Here is an 18,723-nt window from a genome sequence, read left to right as displayed (position 1 = left end):
GAACCAACTAGAGTCCTTTCAATCTACTGGTGAATGTGATGTACGCAGTAAAGCAGCGCTAAGCCAACCTGAGTATTCCTGTATATGGTGGGAATAGGGGGAGATAGCAGTTTGCTAAACAATTGACCTGATGACTAGTGTTGACTGTTGAGCGATACCTTCCGATATTTGAAAGTATCGGTATCAGATGGGATCGGCCGATATCCCAAAAATATCGGATATCGCCGGTACCGATACCCGATACCAATGCAAGTCAATGGGACACAAATATCAGAAGTGATCCTGGATGGTTCCCAGGGTCTGAGGAGAGTCACCTGACCGCTCACGTGACCGCGACGTCATCAAAGGTCCTTCACTCTCTGCATTCTTAGGAACGGAGGCGGACGCTTGCAGCGGTGACAGCCAGGGTTCGTCGGAGGTGTGAGTATATCCATATTTTTTATTTTTATTCTTTATTTTTTACATGAATATGGATCCCAGGGCCTGAAGGAGAGTCTCCTCTCCTCCAGACCCTGGGAACCATACGCACCGCACACGCCGAAGATGACTGGGAACTTATAGGAACTTCTGATTCCGATTTCCGATATCGCAAAAATATCGGAACTCGGTATCGGAATTCCGATACAGCAAATATCGGCCGATACCCGATATTTGCAGTATCGGAATGCTCAACACTACTGATGACCACTATCTAATGTGTATTGGTGCCTTAAAAATTTATTCAGAAGAACAAAGCAAATTTACCCCTGTCCCTTTGATAGGGGATGACATGCTGATCACAAAGAGTCTACCTGCAAATAGAGCAGAGCCCCTTCCATGTGCATCTCTTCACCAAAGAATGGGGCTGAAGAACCCCATTCTCTGGATTCCAGAATGCTGATGTTGGAATTGTTTTCCCTATACTATGGATGGGGATAATCGTCTTTTTTTTAGGTGAGCGGGATAATCATTTAAGGCTCGCATAGATCTGGAATTGATAAATTATATTTAACCCCTTAGTGACAGAACCAATTTGGTACTTAATGACCAAGCCAATTTTTACAATTCTGACCACTGTCCATTTATGAGGTTATAACTCTGGAACGCTTTAACGGATCCCGCTGATTCTGAGACTGTTTTTTCGTGACGTATTGTATTTCATGTTGTGGTAACATTTCTTCGATATTACTTGCGATTATTTATGAAAAAAACAGAAATATAGCAAAAATTATTAAAATTTTGCAATTTTCAAACTTGGTATTTTTATGCCCTTAAATCAGAGAGATATGTCACACAAAATAGTTAATAAATAACATTTCCCACATGTCTACTTTACAGCAGCACAATTTTGGAAACAAATTTTTTTTGTTAGGAAGTTATAAGGGTTAAAAGTTGACCAGCGATTTCTCATTTTTCCAACAAAATTTACAAAACCTTTTTTTTTTTTAAGAACAACCATCTCACATATAAAGTCACTTTGAGGGGTGTACATGACAGAAAATACCCTAACTTGACACCATTCTAAAAACTACACCCCTCAAGGTGCTCAAAACCACATTAAAGACGTTTATTAACCCTTTACGTGCTTCACAGGAACTGAAATAATGTGGAAGGAATAAATGAACATTTAACTTTTTTTGCAAACATTTAACTTCAGAACCAATTTTTTTATTTTCACAAGTGTAAAAAGAGAAAATGAAACACAAATTTTGTTGTGCAATTTCTTCTGAATACGCTGATACCCCATATGTGGGGATAAACCACTGTTTGTGCGCACGGCAGGGCTTGGAAGAGATGGAAGAGAAGGAGCGCAGTTTGACTTTTTCAATGCAGAATCGGCTGGAATTGAGATCGGATGCCATGTCGCTTTTGGAGAGCCCCTGATGTGCCTAAACAGTGGAAACTCCCCACAAATGACACCATTTTGGAAACTAGACCCCTTAAGGAACTCATCTAGATGTGTGGTGAGCACTTTGAACACCAAAGTGCTTTACAGAAGTTTATAACGTAGAGCCGTGAAAATAAAAAATCGCATTTTTTTACACAAAAATTATCTTTTCGCCCCCAAATTCTTATTTTCACAAGGGTAACAGGAGAAATTAGACCATGAATGTTGTTGTGCAATTTCTCCTGAGTATGTCGATACCCCATATGTGGGGGTAAACCACTGTTTGGGTGCACAGCAGAGCTTGGAAGAGAAGGAGTTCCATTTTACTTTTTCAATGAAGAATTGGCTGGAATTGAGATCGGACGCCATGTCGCGTTTGGAGAGCCCCTGATGTGCCTAAACAGTAGAAACTCCCACAAGTGACACCATTTTGGAAACTAGACACCCTATGGAACTTATCTAGATGTGTGGTGAGCACTTTTGAACCCCCAAGTGCTTCACAGAAATTTATAAAGTAGAGCTGCAAAAATAAAAAATCCTTTTTTTTCCTCAAAAAAATTTTTTTAGCCTGCAATTTTTTATTTTCTCAGGGGTAACAGGAAAAATTGGACCTCAAAATTTGTTGACAAGTTTGTCCTGAGAACGCTGATACCCTACATTTGGGGGGGACCATTGTTTGGGCACACATCATAGCTCGGAAGGGAAGGAGCGCCGTTTGGAATGCAGACTTTGATGGGATGGTCTGCGGGCGTCATGTTGCATTTGCAGAACTCCTGATGTACCTAAACAGTAGAAACCCTCCACAAGTGACCACATTTTGGAAACTATACCCCCAAAGAGCTTATCTAGTTGTGTGGTGAGCACTATGAACCCCCAACTGCTTCACAGAAGTTTATAATGTAGAGCCATGAAAATATAAAAAATCATATATTTTCCACAAAAATGCTCTTTTTACCCCCAAATTTTTACTTTCACAAGGGTAACAGGAGAAATTGGACCCCAAAATTTATTGTTCAATTTATCCTGAGTACGCTGATACCCCATATGTGGGGGCACTACTGTTTGGGCGCATGGCAGAGCTCGGAAGGGAATGAGCGCCGCTTTGGAATGCGGACTTTGATGGAATGGTCTGCTGGCGTTATGTTGCATTTGCAGAGCCCCTGATGTACCTAAACAGTAGAAACCCCCCACAAGTGACCCCATTTTGGAAACTAGATCCCCCCAAGGAACTTATCTAGATGTGTGGTGAAAACTTTGAATGCCCAAGTGCTTCACAGAAGTTTATATTGCAGAGTCGGGAAACTAAAAATTTTATTTTTTATCCACAAAAAAGATTTTTTAGCCCCCAAGTTTTTATTTTCACAAGGGTAACAGGAGAAATTGGACCCCAAAAGTTGTTGTCCAATTTGTCTTGAGTACACTGATACCCCATATGTGGGGGGACCACTGTTTGGGCGCACGGCAGAGCTCGGAAAGGAAGGAGCGCCGTTTTGGAATGCAGGCTTTGATAGAATGGTCTGCCGTTGTTATGTTGCGTTTGCAGAGCCACTGATGTACCTAAACAGTAGAAACCCCCCACAAGTGACCCCATTTTGGAAATTAGACTCCCAAAGGAACTTATCTAGATGTGTGGTGAGAAATTTGAATGCCCAAGTGCTTCACAGAAGTTTATAATATAGAGTTGTGAAAATAAAAAAATATATTTTTTTTCACAAAAAAGATATTTTAGCCCCAAAGTTTTTATTTTCACAAGGGTAACAGGAGAAATTGGACCCCCAAAGTTGTTGTCCAATTTGTCTTGAGTACGCTGTTGCCCCATATGTGGGGGTAAACCACTCTTTGGGCGCACGGCAGACCTCAGAATGGAGGGAGCACTATTTGACATTTTGAGCGCAAAATTGGCTGTTGCACTTGGAGACCCCCTGATGTACCTAAACAGTGGAAACTCCCCAATTCTAACTCCAACCCTAACCTCAACACATCCCTAACCCTAATCCCAATCCTAATAACGGGGAGGTGGGGGCGGAGTTCAGGCCGCACATGCACGGTCGGAAAAAGCGGTCCGTCGGCTGCAAAAAACGTTACATTTAACGTTTTTTGCTCCCGGCGGTCTGCCACAACACGGCACAACCGTCGCAAGATGGTTGCGACGTGTGTCAATACATCGCAATGCGTCAGTAATGTAACTCTATGGGGCAAAAACGCATCCTGCAAACAACTTTGCAGAATGCGTTTTTTCCCCTAAACGACGCATTGCGACGTATTAAAAAAAAACGCCAGTGTGAAAGTAGCCTAATCCCAACCCTAACCATAAACCTAATCAAAACCCTAAGCCTAACACACCCCTAATCCTAATCTCAACCCTAACCTCAAACCTAACCCTAATTCCAATACACCCCTAACCCTAATACCAACCCTAACCCTAGTCCCCACTCTAATCCTAACTTTAGCCCCAACCCTAGCCCTAATTTAGCCCCAACCCTAACCCAAACTTTAGCCCCAACCCTAACCCAACCCTAGCCCTAACTTTAGCCCCAACCCTAGCCCTAACTTTAGCCCTAACCCTAACGTTAGCCCCAACCCTAGCCCTAACCCTAACTTTAACCCTAACCCTAGCCATAACCCTAGTCCTAACCCTAACTTTAGTCCCAACCCTAACCCTAGACCTAACCCTAACTTTAGCTCAACTCCTCTAGTTGCTGGCCAACAGATCATGGCGGCCGCACTGCGCATGCATCCGCCATTTTCTTATGGAAGGAAGAAGCCAGCGGCCAGGAGGGGACGCAGGAGGACCCAGTGACACTGGTAAGTATAACAAGGTCCCCGATCCCCTATTTCTCTGTCCTCTGATGTGTAATCACATCAGAGGACAGAGAATGACGCATTGCTTTTTTTTTTTGCGGCCACCGGTAAACATTTAATTACCGGCGATTGCAAAACAGGGGTCGGTAAAAACCGACCCCGATCATGTTCTTTGGGGTCTCAGCTACCCCCGGCAGCCAAGACCCCAAAGATCTTCCGGGTGCCAGCCGGCGGGCGCACTGCACATGCGCCCGCCATTTTTTGCCAGAACAAGATGGCGGCGCCCATCAGGAGCCACGAGGAGCACCGGGGGAGACGGGTGAGTATCGGGGGGTGATCGGGGACCCCATTTCTCTGTCCTCTGATGTGCGATCACATCGGAGGACAGAGAAATTAAATGGGAAATCGCTTTTTTTGCGACCGCCAGTAAATGGTTAATTACCAGCGATCGCAACCCGGGGGTCAGTAAAACCCCCTGAATCATATTCTCTGGGGTCTCGGCTACCCCCGGCAACTGAGACCCCAGAGAAAATCTAACTCTGGGAGGCGCTATTCACTTTTTCCACAGCGCCGTTAATTAACAGTGCTGTGGTTTAAGTACCCTTAACTACCGCTGTTAAAAGGCATATCGACGGTCATTAAGGGGTTAACAAAGGCCATCTATATTGAAGTATCAGATAATCCAAATTCCCCTCAGAGCAACATCTGCGTGTACTTTATAAGTCCTTCTTTGCATGGCTTTCCTCCAAGTACTCTGTTCTGACACCCAAAATTCAAATGATTATGAATTTTAGATTTGTGAGATCCAATGGGGAACAATGAGTGACAATTAGAAATGAGCTAACCATTCAAGGTTCGGTTCGGTTTGATTTGCCTAATGTACACGAACCCTATTAAACTCAATGGGAGGCCAAGCTAAATGTATACACAACACTTTAAGGGGTGTCAAAAAGCTTCCCAAACAGCTTAAATTAGGAGAAGACATCATGAAAAGTGGCATCAATTGACCCACAGTAGAAATTTGGTAATGGCACAGCAGCAGTCAGCCATGGGCCATGCACGAGGTATCAGGGACTGGGCCAGAATTTACAGCTTTGAATTGAAGTTTCAATTAAGACGTTGTGGGGAAGGGAGCAGTGTAACCCTTCTTTGCTGGAAGCCCTGATACCTCATGCAACAGCTAATTTTTTTTAGTTTCCTAGTCACACTCAGGTGGCACAAACATCAGTTTCATAGAGTACTATTGGTAGAAAAATGTAAGGATAGTAACAGAGGTAGGGGACTGATCAATTGACCCACAGTAGAACATTTTATAATGGCACAGCAGCAGTCAGCAATAGGCCTTGCATGTGGTATCAGGGTCTGGACCAGCATTTACAGCTTTGAATTTTGGCTTAAATTAAGATGAGGTGGGTGAGAGACCAGTGTAGGCCGGCTGTGCAGGGAGCCCTGATACCTCATACAACAGCTCAAACTTCTTTTTTGGTCAGCTACACTCAGGTAGCACAAGTAAAGTCAACTTAGTAAACTGCTATTGGTAGAAAAATTTAAGGATAGTAATACATGCAGTTGACTGATCAATTCACCCATAGTAGAAATTTGATAATGACACAGCAGCAGTCAGCAATAGGCCATGCATGTTGTACGAGGGTCTAAGCCAGAATTTTAGAGCGAGGAATTGAAGTTTCAATTAAGACATGTTGGCTATTCTTGATCGTGTTAGCATAGCCAAAGAGAATTGGGGAGTGTTTATTTCAATTAAAGGACTTTTCTCTGTCTGTGTCTTTACTAAATTTGACTATCAGGTTAGTAATGGGGGTGTCTTATAGATACCTCTCCATTACTAACCTCTGGGCTTCACGTTAGCTGACATTATAAAGCTGACAACAACTTCACAACTGTTACCCCGCTTGACACCGCATTAGGGCAAGTGGGGAGAGTGGAGGCTAAGTGCCAGAATTTGTGCATCTAATGGATGTGCCATTTCTGGGGCAGCTGAGGACTGATATTCATAGTCTAGGAGGGGGCCAATATCCATGGCCCCTTCCTAAGTTATTAATATCAGTCTGCAGAGGTCTGTCTAGTCTTTGCAGGTTACTAAAGATAAAGGGGATCCCACATAATTTTTTGGGGGTACTCCCTATAACAACCAGTTAAGGCTAAGAAAATAGCTGTGACCTGTTATTAATACGCAAGGAACCTTTATGGCTATTGGCCCCTTCCCAGAATATTAACATCAGTCCCCAGCTGTCGGCTTTCCATAAGTCAGTTAGGAAAATGAAGGGGGACCCCACGCCATTTCTCATTTATTTATGTAATACATGATATACACACAGCGGGTGCTGATTGCAACTCCCATCAGCATTGCTTGGTTGCGCTGATCACACGGAGAACTGCATTCAGCACCCAGTGCCTGGGAACAGCACTAACTGTACTGCTTTCCCCTGGCGCCGGTATGTGTCACACTTATGTAACACATGGATGCAACACGTATGTTCCACATGGACATACAGACACGTAGAGCACAGGTACTGTATTTTTCAGTTCCGGTAATACCAGGACGTGTGAAGGGGGCCTAACATGAAGCAGAATTGGTGGTCCGATTCTTGTTTGCTAAAACTAATTTTCCCAACAGTACTTTCTTCTTCTCCATTCTGCAGACCTCCTCTCTTTTGTGTGCTCCTGACAACCCCCACGTTTTTGAGCTATTATCAAGCAAATCTAAGTGTAGCATTCAGCTTATGCATCTGTGCTCCAGTACAGTACTCTACTTGATTGATTTTATCTCCTGCCATCTACATCAATATAGCTGCAGTGTGGTTTTTTATCATTAGCTGGTTCTATCAGAACTCAACTGTCCAAAACGCCTCCACTATAGCAATGTAGATCTGTGTTTGTTACCTGCTGTTGCACTTTATTGAGGCATATGTCAGAAGATAATCCTCTGTCATATACATCAGTAGAGTGGGTATTTGCAGTTCAACATCACTTGTCTCTCAGCAGCAGGAACAAACACTGCACAACTAATATCAGCCCCTCTGTACAGAACTTCATCCGGCAGTATATTAATTTCCTCAGACCCTCTACACAGAGCCCCCTCCTGCAGTATCTCTCTTTTCAGCTTCTTGTACACAGTCCATCCTTGGAGCTTTGCTCTAGATACGTCAAAGAGAATAGCTATGCTGGCATGAAGCCAGCTTTGAGAGATTGCACTGCACATGATCGAACATGAGCTAGAACAACCTGGAGGGTTGTCTTCAGGGGGGTGATATGTGCAAATTGGGGCTGATTTCAAAATAGGTTGTATTGGCACAAATTAATAAATAGATAGTATGTACTGTATGCATTTTTGTAAGACCACCTTGTGATTTTGGAAATATCCTTTTAATGAGCATCCTTAATGATCATTTCAGTATGTAATTTAAAAGCAAAAATCATGATGATAGGTTCCTTCCAAATGAATATACAGTGACAAGGGTCCGACATGTCGTGAGTAGGGTTGAGCGAAACGGGTCGGCCATTTTCAGAAGTCGCCGACTTTTGGCAAAGTCGGGTTTCATTTTTCATTCTTTAAATTTTCTCTTTGTTTCACTGCAGCGATTTGGTGAATTCAAAAAAGTTATTTTTTTCTCATTAATGTACACTCTGCACCCCATCTTGACTGAAAAAAAACAGAAATGTAGAAATTTTTGCAAATTTAATAAAAAAGAAAAACTAAGTTAAAATTAAGTCACATGCTGTCGATTTTCCTTGTGATCCTCCTTGAGATGGTTCTACTCTAATCTTTTTTCGGCCTTACTAACTATGTTACTATTGTATCATACAATTATTAGGTTCTGTAGAAGGACGTAGATCTGGGGATTTATTATGATGGAATATAGGCTGAACTGGATGGACAAATGTCTTTTTTCGGCCTTACTAACTATGTTACTATGTTACTCCTTCATTGGAGTCTAGCTGTGTTTAATTAAACTGGTAGGACTTGATTTGGAAAGGCACACACCTGTCTATATAAGACCTCACAACACACAGTGCATGTCAGACAAAATGAGAATCATGAGGTCAAAGGAACTGACCAAGGAGCTCAGAGACAGAATTGTGCCAAGGCACAGATCTGGCCAAGATTAAAAAAGAATGTCTGCAATACTCAAGGTTCCAAAGAGCACAGTGGCCTCCATAATCCTTAAATGGAAGAAGTTTGGGGCCACCAGAAGTCTTCCTAGACCTGGCCGTCCAGCCAAACCGAGCAATCGTGGGAGAAGAGCTTTGGTGAGAGAGGTAAATAAGAACCCCAAGATCACTGTGGCTGAGCTCCAGAGATGCAGTAGGGAGATGGGAGAAAGTTCCACAAAGTCAACTATCACTGCAGCCCTCCACCAGTTGGGCCTTTATGGCAGAGTGGCCCAACCAAAGCCTCTCCTCAGTGCAATAATATAAAGAACTTGGCACTCAGCTTAGTATGTCATTGCAAAAGGATTTTTTATTATTTTTCCAGTCTGAAAAAATAATAAAAAATTGTTTTGCAAATGACATACTAAGTTGAGTGCCAAGTTCTTTATTTTACTGCACATTGGTTTTGGTAACCTACTTGAGCAGCTCACGGTAGTGCCATGCTATACTTCATATTAAGCTTCACCTCAGTGCAAGACATATGAAAGCCCGCATGGCTACAGTCCCACGCATCTTAAATTTCTGAATAATATGTGCAACTGTAGTCACAGGAACATCAAGCTGCTTGGAGATGGTCTTATAACTTTTACATTTAACATGTTTGTCTATAATTTTCTTTCTAATCTCCTGAGACAACTCTTTCCTTTGCTTCCTCTGGTCCATGTTGATTATGATACACACTATGTCACCAAACATCACAGTGAGTATCTGTAGCCCTATATACAGGACCACTCACTGTTTCCACGATTGTAGACACCTGTGATGCTAGCTAGTGGACACACCTTGATTTAACATGTCCCTTTTGTCACATTATTTTCAGGGGTACCATCATTTCTGTCCAGGCCGATTTCATGAGTTTTTTTTTTTAAATCCTGTGGAAGCATGGGTGAAAAGGAATGTCTGATTTTCATTTGTTCATTTTCATAGATTTTGTTATTTGTTATTACTGTTGTCAGATTCAAGTTATTTCTGTGACCATTGTGGGTTTTTCTGTCATTAAACGAGGGGTAACAACAATTTTGACCACATGTGTAGGCACTCTTTAAAAAAGAATGACTATCGAGCTAATATTTTTTGGGACCTGACTGTGGAGGGATAGAGGTTTTTTTTTACATGTTCTAATTTACAATGCCCAGTCTTTGCTTCCATGATGGCAGCTGGCATCAGCTTACAGTATACCCGTCTGTCCATTAAGATAAACACGAACACTTGAACGAGTTCATACATAATGTGGAGAGGAAGGTTATCCAAAAGGGTTCATCAAATGATTGAATGTCCGTGTGAACCAAATCACAAGTCTCTACTTATTTCGGATGAGACTTGCCTATTCAAGTCTATAGGTACGGAAAAAAATAATGGCATCCCACACGAATCATCCAATTTTTACTGACACACGGCAATTATTAACATAGGAACCTGAATTTGGTCTTGTCAATATTATTAACGGAAGACAATATTTGTGAAAAATCTCTTTTTTATGGATGAAAATCGGAAACTATTTTCTCCCATCATGTGAATTGAGTCTTTTGTGTACGATCGCTTTCAGGCTTCGGGGACATCTCACACTTTTTACAGCTCAATAGGAGTCACTTTGTGAGACTCGATAATTACAGAAAATGCACCTTTTAAAATGTGTTACATGTACAGAATTGAGAAAGACTAGTTTGTAGAGCCCAAACTACACTGGATTGATAAATATGTCAATAATTCATGTTCCTGCTCCAAAGTCTCAAAAGATAACATGACCCAGATATACACATAAAGCATGGCTGCCTGATAGAACTAATATTCTTACACTTAATGATTCTGTGTGAACGGGTCTGAAAATAAGGGATTAATCTGATTGCAGAGAAAGGAGATCTTCACTGTAACATAGTAACATAGTTAGTAAGGCCGAAAAAAGACATTTGTCCATCCAGTTCAGCCTATATTCCATCATAATAAATCCCCAGATCTACGTCCTTCTACAGAACCTAATTGTATGATACAATATTGTTCTGCTCCAGGAAGACATCCAGGCCTCTCTTGAACCCCTCGACTGAGTTCGCCATCACCACCTCCTCAGGCAAGCAATTCCAGATTCTCACTACCCTAACAGTAAAGAATCCTCTTCTATGTTGGTGGAAAAACCTTCTCTCCTCCAGACGCAAAGAATGCCTCCTTGTGCCCGTCACCTTCCTTGGTATAAACAGATCCTCAGCGAGATATTTGTATTGTCCCCTTATATACTTATACATGGTTATTAGATCGCCCCTCAGTCGTCTTTTTTCTAGACTAAATAATCCTAATTTCGCTAATCTATCTGGGTATTGTAGTTCTCCCATCCCCTTTATTAATTTTGTTGCCCTCCTTTGTACTCTCTCTAGTTCCATTATATCCTTCCTGAGCACCGGTGCCCAAAACTGGACACAGTACTCCATGTGCGGTCTAACTAGGGATTTGTACAGAGGCAGTATAATGCTCTCATCATGTGTATCCAGACCTCTTTTAATGCACCCCATGATCCTGTTTGCCTTGGCAGCTGCTGCCTGGCACTGGCTGCTCCAGGTAAGTTTATCATTAACTAGGATCCCCAAGTCCTTCTCCCTGTCAGATTTACCCAGTGGTTTCCCATTCAGTGTGTAATGGTGATATTGATTCCTTCTTCCCATGTGTATAACCTTACATTTATCATTGTTAAACCTCATCTGCCACCTTTCAGCCCAAGTTTCCAACTTATCCAGATCCATCTGTAGCAGAATACTATCTTCTCTTGTATTAACTGCTTTACATAGTTTTGTATCATCTGCAAATATCGATATTTTACTGTGTAAACCTTCTACCAGATCATTAATGAATATGTTGATGAGAACAGGTCCCAATACTGACCCCTGCGGTACCCCACTGGTCACAGCGACCCAGTTAGAGACTATACCATTTATAACCACCCTCTGCTTTCTATCACTAAGCCAGTTACTAACCCATTTACACACAATTTCCCCCAGACCAAGCATTCTTATTTTGTGTACCAACCTCTTGTGCGGCACGGTATCAAACGCTTTGGAAAAATCGAGATATACCACGTCCAATGACTCACCGTGGTCCAGCCTATAGCTTACCTCTTCATAAAAACTGATTAGATTGGTTTGACAGGAGCGATTTCTCATAAACCCATGCTGATATGGAGTTAAACAGTTATTCTCATTGAGATAATCCAGAATAACATCCCTCAGAAACCCTTCAAATATTTTACCAACAATAGAGGTTAGACTTACTGGCCTATAATTTCCAGGTTCACTTTTAGAGCCCTTTTTGAATATTGGCACCACATTTGCTATGCGCCAGTCCTTCGGAACAGACCCCGTCGCTATAGAGTCCCTAAAAATAAGAAATAATGGTTTATCTATTACATTACTTAGTTCTCTTAGTACTCGTGGGTGTATGCCATCAGGACCCGGAGATTTATCTATTTTAATCTTATTTAGCCGGTTTTGCACCTCTTCTTGGGTTAGATTGGTGACCCTTAATATAGGGTTTTCATTGTTTCTTGGGATTTCACCTAGCATTTCATTTTCCACCGTGAATACCGTGGAGAAGAAGGTGTTTAATATGTTAGCTTTTTCCTCGTCATCTACAACCATTCTTTCCTCTGTGATAACCTTCATCCCACTGAGTATCGGGGTTCTGCTGAATGTTACTGTTCTGCATCTTCATTGTAGCCTATTTGGGATTATCCACTTTTTTCTTACTTAAATGCATGTAATTAGGGCTAAAAAACAATTTTTACAATTTGGTAATCCATGCAATAACCAAATGGCTTTCATAGCCTCTGTGTAGCACTGTGGCTGCAGAATGAGCTGAGAATCAATTAGCAGGCTCGTTATGATGGTCTAAAGAGGAGTTTGCAACTCTTTCATCTGTCTTTGTGCACAACAACTCGGCTTGAGATTGGAGCGCACAGAATAACCAGTGGGTCCCCCCGTCCCCCAACCCAAGTGTCACAGCTTCACGTATATCTATGCAGCTGTTACCCTTGGGTTGGGAGTCCCGCCAGCCGATCGGTGCACTGTGTTCCCATCTCAACCCGATTTTTCCAGCCATCTGATTGCACCTTTTTTCTGAGCCTCTTTTTGCTGATTTATGGACACAGACCACATCAAACTTGAAAGTGCAGAAAGCAAAGATCCCCTAAAAGCTGAATGATGCAACATTTTAAATGGTACTTATTTGCAATAATGTTTTTAGTGCCAAATACATGTATTTAAGTTAAGAAAAGTTCTAAATGGTTGACAACCCATTTTCAATCTTTCAAATTCATTTTTAACTCTCCTGCCATCAAAACTCTAAGGAAGAGGGGGCTTATTGTTTGTAGGACAAGTAGTAGTTTTGAAATTTGCAATTCATTTTAACATTATATTGCACTAAAAATAATAATAATAATAATTTTTATTTATATAGCGCCAACATATTCCGCAGCAATTTACAATTAAGCGGGGATATAAAAAGAAAAGAAAAAAAATGTGTTATGTGGAAAAATAGTATTTCCATCATTATTTTTAGGTTTTGTCTCTTTACGGTTAGTGTATGGTAAAAATGACCTGGTATAATGTATCTCAAGGTCAGTACAATTTTGGCGATACCAAAATTATAAGATTTAAAAAATGTTTGGTTTGTGTCGCCATTTTCTGAGCCTCCATAGCGTTTTCATTTTTCTATTAGTAGATCAGTGTGAGAGCTTGTATTTGGAGACTAGAGCTGTAGTTTTCCATGAGGTTTATACGATGTTATGATTGCTTTTGCGATCCAGTGACCTAACCAGCCAGACAAAGTGGGATCTCAGCCCAACCGAAGTCTTCCACCTGGAGTTCTGCAAATATCTCCTCCACGTCCATCGCAGCACGTCAAATATAGCCTGTTGGACAGAGCTGGACCAGTTCCCCATATGGCTCACTATACACAAGAGGGCGCTATCACACCAGGCGCACATACAGGGCAGCAACCCCCACCTCCAACCATCATAAAGCCCTTCTGAGCCGGAGCCCAGAGGAAGAGAGGAACCATGGCAGCCATTCCAGCCAAAGTCAGCAATACACCCTGATAAAAAAAACAGGTGAAAAAGGGGTGGCACCGACAGACATATAAGCCGTGGGAGAACAAACTGTGCCAGCGGGTACTCTATAAGGTAGAGGGTCTCGGGTCTCTGACTTTACTATGCTCCTGTTAAACTTTAATCTGTCCCCTCCCCCACCACATGAGGCATGGGACACAAATGTGTTGTGAATTTGCTTTTTGGCTCCCTCTAGTGGTTACTAGTTTTTTGACTCTGGTTTTTCTGTCTTTCCTTTTATCCGCACCTGGGTCGTTAGTTAGGGGCGTTGCTTTATAAGCTCCCTGGACACTCAGTTCTATGCCTGGCAACGTAGTTATCAGAGCTAATCTGCTGTGCTCTTGTCTACTGATCCTGGTCCGGTTATTCAGCTAAGTCATTTACTTTGCTTTTTGCTATTTGTTTTTGGTTTTGTATTTTTGTCCAGCTTGTTCCTAATCTGTATCCTGACTTTTGCTGGAAGCTCTAGGGCGCTGGTGTTCTCCCCCCGGACCGTTAGACGGTTCGGGGGTTCTTGAATTTCCAGTGTGGATTTTTGATAGGGTTTTTTGTTGACCATATAAGTTACCTTTCTATATTCTGCTATTAGTTAGCGGGCCTCTCTGTGCTAAACCTGGTTCATTTCTGTGTTTGTCATTTCCTCTTACCTCACCGTTATTATTTGTGGGGGGCTTCTATCCTGCTTTGGGGTCCCTTTCTCTGGAGGCAAGAGAGGTCTTTGTTTTCCTCTACTAGGGGTATTTAGATTCTCCGGCTGGCGCGAGTCATCTAGGATCAACGTAGGTATGACCCCCGGCTACTTCTAGTGTTGGCGTTAGGAGTAGATATATGGTCAACCCAGTTACCACTGCCCTATGAGCTGGATTTTTGTATCTTGCAGACTTCCACGTTCCTCTGAGACCCTCGCCATTGGGGTCATAACAGTTTGCCAGGCCTATATTAAATGTTTAATGCATTGCAAAAGAGGGATTATAAGAAAGAAGATTCTGAGTTTTTTTTTTCTCCTCTCTCATTTTTTTTTTTTTTTTTTTTTCTTCATCCCCTTTACCTCAGAGTGGCTTATGCTTGCTGCAGACATGAATGTCCAGACCTTGATTACAAGTGTGGACCAGCTGGCTACTCGTGTGCAGGGCATACAAGATTATGTTATCAGAAGTCCTGGGTCAGAACCTAAGATACCGATTCCTGAACTGTTTTCCGGAGACAGGTTTAAGTTTAGGAATTTCAAGAATAATTGTAAATTGTTTTTGTCCCTGAGACCCTGTTCATCTGGAGACTCCGCTCAGCAAGTAAAAATTGTTATTTCGTTCTTACGGGGTGACCCTCAAGATTGGGCTTTTTCGCTGGCGCCAGGAGATCCGGCATTGGCTGATATTGATGCGTTTTTTCTGGCGCTCGGTTTACTTTATGAGGAACCCAATCTTGAGATTCAGGCAGAAAAGGCCCTGCTGGCTATGTCTCAGGGGCAGGACGAGGCTGAAGTGTATTGCCAAAAATTTCGGAAATGGTCCGTGCTGACACATTGGAACGACTGTGCACTGGCCGCTAATTTTAGAAATGGTCTTTCTGATGCCATTAAAGATGTTATGGTGGGTTTTCCCATTCCCACAGGTCTGAATGATGCTATGGCACTGGCTATTCAAATTGACCGGCGATTGCGGGAGCGCAAGACCGCAAATTCCCTCATGGTGTTGTCTGAACAGACACCTAATTCGGTGCAATGTGATAGAAAAACCGCAAATTCCCTCATGGTGTTGTCTGAACAGACACCTGATTTAATGCAATGTGATAGAATCCTGACCAGAAATGAGCGGAAAATTCATAGACGCCGGAATGGCTTGTGCTACTACTGTGGTGATTCTACACATGTTATCTCAGCATGCTCTAAACGTATAGCTAAGGTTGTTGGTCCGGTCACCGCTGGAAATTTGCAACCTAAATTTATTCTGTCTGTAACTTTGATTTGCTCACTGTCGTCTTATCCTGTCATGGCGTTTGTAGATTCAGGTGCTGCCCTGAGTCTTATGGATCTGTCATTTGCTAAGCGCTGTGGTTTTACTCTTGAACCATTAGAAAATCCTATTCCTCTTAGGGGTATTGATGCTACGCCATTGGCAGCAAATAAACCGCAGTATTGGACACAGGTTACCATGTGCATGACTCCTGAACACCGCGAGGTGATACGTTTTCTTGTTTTACATAAAATGCATGATTTGGTTGTTTTAGGGCTGCCATGGTTACAGACCCATAATCCCGTCCTGGACTGGAAGGCTATGTCAGTTTCTAGTTGGGGCTGTCGTGGTATTCATGGGGATATCCTGCCTGTGTCTATTGCTTCTTCTACGCCTTCGGAAGTTCCGGAGTATTTGTCTGATTATCAGGATGTCTTTAGCGAGTCCAGGTCCAGTGCATTGCCTCCTCATAGGGACTGTGACTGTGCTATAGATTTGATTCCAGGCAGTAAATTTCCTAAGGGAAGACTCTTTAATCTGTCGGTACCTGAACATACCGCTATGCGTTCGTATATCAAGGAGTCTTTGGAGAAAGGACATATTCGTCCGTCTTCTTCCCCTCTTGGTGCAGGATTCTTTTTTGTGGCTAAAAAGGACGGATCTTTGAGGCCTTGTATTGATTATCGGCTTTTAAATAAGATCACTGTCAAATTTCAGTATCCTCTGCCGCTGTTGTCTGACTTGTTTGCCCGAATTAAAGGTGCCAAGTGGTTCACCAAGATAGACCTTCGTGGTGCGTACAACCTTGTGCGCATTAAGCAAGGTGATGAATGGAAAACCGCATTCAATACGCCCGAAGGTCATTTTGAGTACTTGGTGATGCCTTTTGGGCTCTCCAATGCGCCTTCAGTTTTTCAGTCCTTTATGCATGACATTTTCCGGAAGTATCTGGATAAATTTTTGATCGTTTATCTGGATGATATTTTGGTTTTTTCTGATGATTGGGACTCGCATGTGGAGCAGGTCAGGTTGGTCTTTAAAATTTTGCGTGAAAATTCTTTGTTTGTCAAAGGCTCAAAGTGTCTCTTTGGTGTACAGAAGGTTCCCTTTTTGGGGTTTATTTTTTCCCCTTCTGCTGTGGAGATGGACCCGGTCAAGGTCCGAGCTATTCTTGATTGGACTCAGCCCTCGTCAGTTAAGAGTCTTCAGAAGTTCTTGGGTTTCGCTAACTTCTACCGTCGTTTTATCGCTAATTTTTCTAGCGTTGTGAAACCTTTGACGGATATGACCAAGAAGGGCTCCGATGTAGCTAACTGGGCTCCTGCTGCCGTGGAGGCTTTCCAGGAGTTGAAACGCCGGTTTACTTCGGCGCCTGTTTTGTGCCAGCCCGATGTCTCACTTCCCTTTCAGGTTGAGGTGGATGCTTCGGAGATTGGAGCAGGGGCCGTTTTGTCGCAGAGAGGCCCTGGTTGCTCTGTTATGAAACCTTGTGCCTTTTTCTCTAGGAAGTTTTCGCCTGCCGAGCGAAATTATGATGTGGGCAATCGGGAGTTGTTGGCCATGAAGTGGGCATTTGAGGAGTGGCGTCATTGGCTCGAGGGTGCTAAGCATCGTGTGGTGGTCTTGACTGATCACAAAAATCTGATGTATCTCGAGTCTGCTAAACGCCTTAATCCGAGACAGGCCCGCTGGTCATTGTTTTTCTCCCGCTTTGATTTTGTTGTCTCGTATTTACCAGGTTCAAAGAATGTGAAGGCCGATGCTCTTTCTAGGAGCTTTGTGCCTGATGCTCCTGGAGTCGCTGATCCTGTTGGTATTCTTAAGGATGGAGTTATCTTATCAGCTATTTCTCCGGATCTGCGACGTGTGTTGCAGAGATTTCAAGCTGATAGGCCTGAGTCTTGTCCACCTGACAGACTGTTTGTTCCGGATAAGTGGACCAGCAGAGTCATTTCCGAGGTTCATTCCTCGGTGTTGGCAGGTCACCCGGGAATTTTTGGCACCAGAGATCTGGTGGCCAGGTCCTTTTGGTGGCCTTCTTTGTCAAGGGATGTGCGGTCATTTGTGCAGTCCTGTGGGACTTGTGCTAGAGCTAAGCCTTGCTGTTCTCGTGCCAGCGGGTTGCTCTTGCCCTTGCCTGTCCCGAAGAGACCTTGGACACATATCTCCATGGATTTCATTTCTGATCTTCCGCTATCTCAGGGCATGTCTGTTATCTGGGTGATATGTGATCGCTTCTCCAAGATGGTCCATTTGGTTCCTTTGCCTAAGCTGCCTTCCTCTTCCGATCTGGTTCCTGTGTTTTTCCAGAACGTGGTTCGTTTGCACGGCATCCCTGAGAATATTGTGTCAGATAGAGGATCCCAGTTCGTTTCCAGGTTCTGGCGATCCTTTTGTAGTAGGATGGGCATTGATTTGTCGTTTTCCTCTGCTTTCCATCCTCAGACTAATGGACAGACGGAGCGAACCAATCAGACTTTGGAGGCTTATTTGAGGTGTTTTGTCTCTGCTGATCAGGACGATTGGGTGACATTCTTGCCGTTGGCTGAGTTTGCCCTTAATAATCGGGCTAGTTCCGCCACCTTGGTTTCGCCTTTTTTCTGCAACACTGGTTTCCATCCTCGCTTTTCTTCAGGTCATGTGGAGTCTTCTGACTGTCCTGGGGTGGATTCTGTGGTGGTTAGGTTGCAGCGGATCTGGAATCATGTGGTGGACAACTTGAAGTTGTCACAGGAGAGGGCTCAGCGCTTTGCCAACCGCCGCCGCGGTGTGGGTCCCCGACTACGCGTTGGGGATTTGGTATGGCTTTCTTCCCGCTTTGTTCCTATGAAGGTCTCCTCTCCCAA

At 43.1% G+C, this 18,723-nt stretch overlaps 1 protein-coding gene and 1 long non-coding RNA gene across 3 annotated transcripts in view; one reads left to right on the top strand and one right to left on the bottom strand.

Annotated features, from left to right (window-relative positions):
• LOC138641473 (uncharacterized) overlaps positions 1-18,723 on the top strand; it is a 569,428-nt gene that overhangs the window by 21,742 nt on the left and 528,963 nt on the right. The window lies entirely within an intron of this gene.
• PKIA (cAMP-dependent protein kinase inhibitor alpha) overlaps positions 1-18,723 on the bottom strand; it is an 81,066-nt gene that overhangs the window by 18,835 nt on the left and 43,508 nt on the right. The window lies entirely within an intron of this gene.

This window comes from Ranitomeya imitator, chromosome 6, assembly GCF_032444005.1.
Source record: "Ranitomeya imitator isolate aRanImi1 chromosome 6, aRanImi1.pri, whole genome shotgun sequence".
NCBI classification, from domain to species: domain Eukaryota; kingdom Metazoa; phylum Chordata; class Amphibia; order Anura; family Dendrobatidae; genus Ranitomeya; species Ranitomeya imitator.
Note: the sequence above shows the minus strand (reverse complement) of the source record. Positions and strands in the feature narration are given on the sequence as shown.